The sequence below is a fragment of the Oncorhynchus nerka genome, linkage group LG15, assembly GCF_034236695.1.
Source record: "Oncorhynchus nerka isolate Pitt River linkage group LG15, Oner_Uvic_2.0, whole genome shotgun sequence".
In the NCBI taxonomy this organism is placed as follows: Eukaryota; Metazoa; Chordata; class Actinopteri; order Salmoniformes; family Salmonidae; genus Oncorhynchus; species Oncorhynchus nerka.
Window position 1 is genome coordinate 62727899 of NC_088410.1, and position 6922 is coordinate 62734820.

General features: G+C 41.3%; 1 protein-coding gene across 1 annotated transcript in view; it reads right to left on the bottom strand.

The window, feature by feature from the left end:
- Positions 1–6358, bottom strand: part of LOC115143089 (LIM domain and actin-binding protein 1-like) — a 27298-nt gene extending 20940 nt beyond the window's left edge. Inside the window, 1 exon segment of the mRNA XM_029683119.2 lies at positions 6266–6358. The gene's annotated coding sequence lies outside the window, so the exon portion shown is untranslated.
- Between the last annotated feature and the right edge of the window lie 564 nt (positions 6359–6922).

Consider the following 6922-nt stretch of genomic DNA (forward strand, 5'->3'; position numbering starts at 1 on the left):
AGGAGGCCTGTTCCGAGACAGTCAGGAGGCCTGTTCTGTTCGGAGGAGAAAACCAGCACTCCGACTGCCACTTATCTCAGCCTGATCTTCATAATCAACAATTATAGAGGGCCAGAGTATAACATACACCCACATGCCTAAATGCACACAGGAAGTTAGTTACTATAGTTACTGTGTTTTCCGATAGACACGTACACTAACAAAAAAAACGGTCTCATAACACAGCTGATAAGCCAGTAAAATAGTCATTTGTCTGGAAGGGAGGGAATGATGAGAATCGACAAAAGCATTTATCAGTTTATACATGGACCCACCTTTGGTATACTGCATGGTGTGTATTTGTAGTCATTTTCAGATAAATTCATATCAATAGGCTGTCTTGGGTCAGCCGGAAGGGTGTATGGACCATGCCCTTTCATCTGGCCATTTTCATTAAGGTGTGCTTTGCAGGTATTACATCGTTACCCGACAAAGAGGCTGAATTGAATTAAGCATTGTCAGAGCAGCTGGTTTTGTGTTGACTCAGACATGACCAAGCACACGCATAAACATAGTAGAGGCAATTCCATGATAATGGAATTACAGACTCAGATTTTTCACTTTATAATGTAGACCAAACAAAAACATCAATTTCAAAGCTTAACAAACCATAGAACTCTATGCACAGGTACTAGTTTGAACCATTTCCACTGACAAATTTACAAAAATACATTTACAGGAAGAACTGTGCAGATGAAGTTCAGTAACAATCAAATTGAAGGAGATTTTACCATAATTCTGACCAAACTTAGCATCTGCACAGTTTTTCAAGTACATTTATATATTTTTTTGTTGGTGTAAATTATTCAAAGTAGCCACTGTGCATAGAGTTCAACTTTGAAATCAATGATTTTGTTTGGCATACATTTTAAAGTCGAAAATCTGTCTCAGCGTAATTCCACTACCATGGAATTGCTCATAAGCTACACAAGCAAACCAGCACTACGAGTGTGACCACGACGACAACCATAACAAATGACCAATTCCAAAAGAATCTCCAACACTTCCTGTCTACAAACCATGGGATCCAGGAAAATAATAATCTAATCCACAGAGAGAGACATCACATGGACTTCTCATGAAGACCGTGTTTAGCATGGCCACAGGGGTGGTTTAAAACTCGGCCTTGCATCTCTGTCATATTTCATGAGAAAAACTTTGGGAAAATAGGGCAAAGCTTAAACCTTAGCTTAAGAAGTGCATATTGGTTGAAAGCCTGTGTAACCCTGGAGGTATGTGTTCAGTGGAAAAGGGATAAAGTGTAATGCGTGTGTGTGTGTCAGAGGCAACGCATCATATTCATGTGCATCAGCACAGCAGGCCAGATCAGGAAGCCAAAAGGCAGAAATCCAGTGGAATTCCTCAAAAAAATCCTCCTCAGCCTTTCCTCCAAGCTGCTTCCCCAAGCTAAGCACAGGGGAAACTACCTCGCAGTAGAAACCAAGATGCAGGGATCGAGGAACAAACTGGATGAGCAGGAAATAAAAATCAGTCACTCTTGGAGGAGAATGGAAGTTGAATATAGAACACTTTATTTGGGGTGCTTGTCTATTCAACTTCCATTGTACTCTTATCACCTGCAAGCTCAGTCATCGCCTGCAGTTGTGCCTTTGAGCAAGTTGCTTAACCCTTGTAATTTCTCCAGGGACGCTGCACTCTACCCCATCCAGGGCATGTTTTATCTGTCCTTCTGAGGGGTTGGGATAGAACAGAGAACAAATTGCCGATGGACATTTGAGCATATTGGACGATAAAAAGGAATCATCTTCGTCTAAGCTTGCAGAAGTAGTGGAGGTAGCAGCATAGCTGTAGTAAGTGGTCATGATATGTAGAGGAACAAGTAGCCTAACCAAACAGAGACAAGGCTTCCTTTTCATTTGGCATTCGACTTCTTGGAAGCAAACTGCAACAGAACAAGTTTAGTTGATCTGGCCCAGTCTAGTCTACTCTCTCTCCATATCTGAATAGCACTTGTATGTAGTGATGGGGGATATTATTTCAGATGATATATCATATTGACAAACTCCTGTATTTTTACTTCATAGCACTTTTTTTGTTTTGTTTTTTTTAATAGGGAGCTAATTTGTTTTCAGCACTTTTATTTATATGACTGATCAAACCTTGTTTTCTCATGTCTCTCTCTTGTCCCTCTGCAGCAGACATTTGGTGAGCAATATGTTTGGAACATCGAATCGCAATAAAATCACAGTATCATATCGCAATTACATAAGTATCGTGATAATATCTTAGCGCGAGTTCCCTAGTAATTCCCAGCCCTACCTGTATGGTGAGCAAGTATATTGATAAGAAATCAAATCTTCACTTCAACATACTTGATTGTGACTGTAACCTTGACATGATATGGGGACCGGATGTTGGGAATAACTTTTGAACATAAGTGACATTGCCAGATCCTGCGGACGCGCCTTTCCTGAGGTAATCATTATCGTGTTTCAGTCAACGAGGCCTTTGTGTCAATTTCACTAAAGCACAAAGCGGAACGGCCTTTGAACCTTCACTTTCATCTCATTGCAATACTGTATCCACAACAAACCCAGATATGGAACACAGGATCAGTCTGTATTGCAAAATATAGCCATTTTCTCATCATCAGTGCCTTGACTGACATGGAGGTATAATAATATATATATAATTTGCTGGGCTTTGCTCCTTTCATATTTATTTAGATCTTAAACTCCTCAGCCCCTGGTGGTGACAAGCATACCCATAGCATGATGCTGCCACCATAATACTTGAAAATACAAAAGGGATCAACAACATCGTTTTACTCCCAAATTACTGGCCTGTATGACAAAGTGAAAAGAAAGAAGCCCATGTTAAAAATTCCACTCCAAATCATATATTCTGTTTTCAACAAGGCTGTTAAATAATACTGCAAAGACAACACAACAAATAAACAGACTTTTTGGACTAAATTAAACTACAGGGTTGGGTCAAATCCCAAAGTAAAACCCTCTCTATTTTCAAGTATTGTGGTGGCAGCATCATGTTATGGGTATACTTGTCAAAAATCGAATTGAATCCCTTTTTAGATCATTTAAGGGGGTGCAGAAATTCTATTGGCACTGTAGCCTAATTTAAACGGTGCTCTTTACGTCATACCATTACCAACCATATGACACTGGTAACACTTGTGACAAACTCGATTCGCTTGTTACTCTACAATTTGATTTGCAGGTAATGACACTATGTAATCAAACTGAACCAGAGCAAAACAAGTACCATGCGGGTTAAAAGCTACTTGAAGTCCGTCTCTAAAACAGACTTTGAAAAAATAAAAATCAATAGTCAATTCTGCCTGGCTCTGAACAAAGAATCATTAAACACAAAATCATTCAAGCTAAACTAGCAGATTGAGTCAGAAACTGAAACACAGGACTCTCCCTCATAGACTCTCCCTGACTTCGCACCCCTCAGCTCATGGGACTGATCAGATGTCACAAAGCCGCCATCCTTGGTTTAACCCATGTTCAGACAGGAAAAGGTAGGTAGGAAAAAGTCACATCCATGACATGGATACTGTTGGACTAGCCTTACTACAGTAACACTGGGAGTTATGGTCAATACTCTCAGTGAGAACAGAGATAACGATTTTTGAAATGCTATACACACACACACACACACAGTTACAAAAACAATGGCACAAGGGAAGCGGCAACTTAACTTCTCCCCAAAGAGTTCAAGTTAACACCTTAAACGTACCTTTTATGAATGGATTATTTTTCTGTTTTCTTCTCGATATAAAGTTACTGTCTTATCTATATTATTTTATAGCACTCCAGTTTCGGTCCAGCCTTTACTTTAAGCACTTCCGGTTTGTCACACTCTCCTGGTGAAACCTTGCGACACCCGACACAATGCGTATGTGCATGTCTCTAGTGTGTAAGAGTGTAAGGGGCGGAGTGAGGAGAAAGGTGTCATGAGAGTGGAGGAAGCAGGTCACATGATTTCCTGTACCAATGACCTTAGAGATTGGATTCCACCTGCCAGGTACATAGGGTATGCGTGTGTGTCTTCAGCAGAATTTATAGGAAATAGTCTATACAACTGCTCTACAGTTAAGTGTTTTAACAACCTGGTGAAAAACTCAAAACTGATCTAAATTGTGTGATTCTATGGCACAACTTGATCCCCTTCATGAGGGTGGTAAAGAAGGGGAGGTGGGTGGTTGCGGCAAAGGACAGCTGGAGGAGAGAGGTGAAGAGAAAGGAGGAGGGGGACAGAGGGGAGAGGAGACGAACAGAGCGAGAAGATCAGGTTTCTCTGCCCTGTTTGAAAGGTTGAAGCGTGTGGTTGGGCCTGCGTGGTGCTGTGGCAGGGAGAGAAAACCCTGGCTCTCAATACACTCAACACATTGCGACTTCACAGGCCCTGTCTAACCAGTACCGATCCTTGCCTCACACCTGGAGGTGTGCACACACACACGCAGTCGCGCGCACACACATGCAGTCGCGCACACACACAGCTTTGTCTGCACCAAGACTTCAAAAACCATACAATTGTACACATTTTTCACTAGAGCAGTTTACCTATATCAATTTCTGTAGCAATTCATTGGCTTGGCAGAGAAATTGACAACTGAATCAAAATGTTGCCTGTTTCTGTCTGTGTCTCATTAATAAATCAACTTTAGGAGCATGTCAGAGTTGAGAAAATGTATAGTTTCTCTCAAGGTGTTTTTTCTGCCCAGCATCTGAACCAGTGGGATGTGTGTAGCATATTTTCTATTTTATTTACACAGGAAAGTCCCCTAATTGGCATTGTGAAAATGGCTGACGAACCAAATGATCTGACATGGGTAGCATCATCAACGCATTCCACTGAGTCATCTTCACTGGGACATCACCACCTGCCTCCTCTGTGGGCTATCCTTTTCTTTTCGCAGAGAGAGGATGAAAAGGCGACATGGTTTGGCAGCGTTTTCTAAGTCTCAGCTGTGCAACTTCCAAGACAGAGAACTGCATAAATAGCACCGTTAAATAAGCATGGAGCTGCATTCAAATGGCCTGTTCAAATGGCCACACGGTGCGGTTAAGGTACAAAGCTGGACAGTCGGCATTGTGTGACAACTGCTGGCACTGAGGTGAATACCAAAGTAGACTACTCATTTCTCCAGGGACAGCCACTGAATACCCAGCTCGTAATACTCAGCAGGAGTTTGAATAGAATATATCCTGGCTATCAGGTCAACAACAAGTAACCTACTTTTGAGTAGCCCAAGTCACCAAAATGGCTGTGGTGGTATCAGCTGAGTTTTAAAGTAATAGTTCACTCCAAAATCACCATTTGTTCAGATGTTTTCAAAAGTGGTCTAATGTCAAGATGAGTCCATGTCTCGCATGCCATCTGTTGTGCAGATCTAACTATATTCCTCAACCCCATAAGGAAAGAAAGCCTAAGCACCATTTAAAATGATTAAATTAGATGGTGTCTATCTTTCCCCTTAATTTGGGTTTGTGATAGCTGGATCTACACAACAGATGGGGTTGTGGAGAGTACACTTATTTTGAAAATGCTCCACTTTTGACTTTTGAAAATATTTACAAACTTTGGAATCATTTTGTAACATATGGTCATGCAGGCCTACTCATAAAGTGTCATAAGCAGGAAGATATCTTCCTTGGTAGATGGATTATTATAACAATAAACAAGTAGCCTATAAGCCTTCTGTACTATCAAAATGAATGCACTGCGTCTCACTCCAGTCCTCCATACCCTGAAATAGGTTGGCCAACTGCCATAACTTCCCATGCAACCTCCGCCATCAGTAATAATGGTGCAAAATTGGAAGTACCTGTCAAATTGGCAACATTAACCAGCAAACATTTGGCTTAGCCTTGGCTAGAGCAAATTCACCATGTGAACACTCACACCACAGCCTAAACTAGCATACTAAAACGCACACATTAAGGCTAGAAATTAACATAGCATTATAATAACTGTATATAGCAACACAAGTTTATGACAAAACTCCTGTAACCTTGCTTTGGCCTTACGTTTATGATGTTGCCTACCGCAGTTCCCCCGACAGTCCCACAGGTGCACAATAGAAAGAGAGACGTTGTTTTGAGTCGATTAATCTGCTAGTATCTGAGATTTTAATTACATTGTTAAACGAACAAACTTGACTTGTTTTAATCTCTTGCTGCTAAACCAGATACGTTTTGTATAGCTAATGTAAATGGCTTTGGTTAATTACACTCACAGCAATGAGTTTTTCGTCTTCGTGCGCTCCTCAAAGTATGTGCATCTCACGGGGCGGGACAAATCTGTCACCAAATCAAGAGTTCTTTTCCATCTCTTAAAGTTGCAGTTCGCAGGGAATAACCATAAAATACTTTTATTCTTCTTCCAAAAAAATGTCTCCGCTCAACATCACAGACATACACTGAGTGTACTCCGCTGACACATGAAGTTAGCTGGATGTTCTTTGGGTGGTGGACCATTCTTGATACAAAATGGAAACTGTTGAGCATGAAGAACACAGCAGCATTGCAATTCTTGATACAAACCGGCGTGCCTGGCACCTACCAGCATATCCTGTTCAAAGGCATTTAAATATTTTGTCTTGCACTTTCATCCTCTGAATGGCACACATACACAATGTCTCGATTGTCTCGTGGCTTTAAAACCCTTCTTTAATCTGTCTCCTCCCCTTCATCTACACTGATTGAAGTGCATTTAACAAGTGACATCAATAAGGGATCATAGCTTTCACCAGGATTCATCTGGTCAGTATATGACATGGAAAGACAAAAAGCTCTACAGGGGCACCATCGAGAGCATCCTGACAGGTTGCCTCACTGCCTGGTATGGCAACTGCTCGGCCTCCGACCGCAAGGCACTACAGAGGGTAGTACGT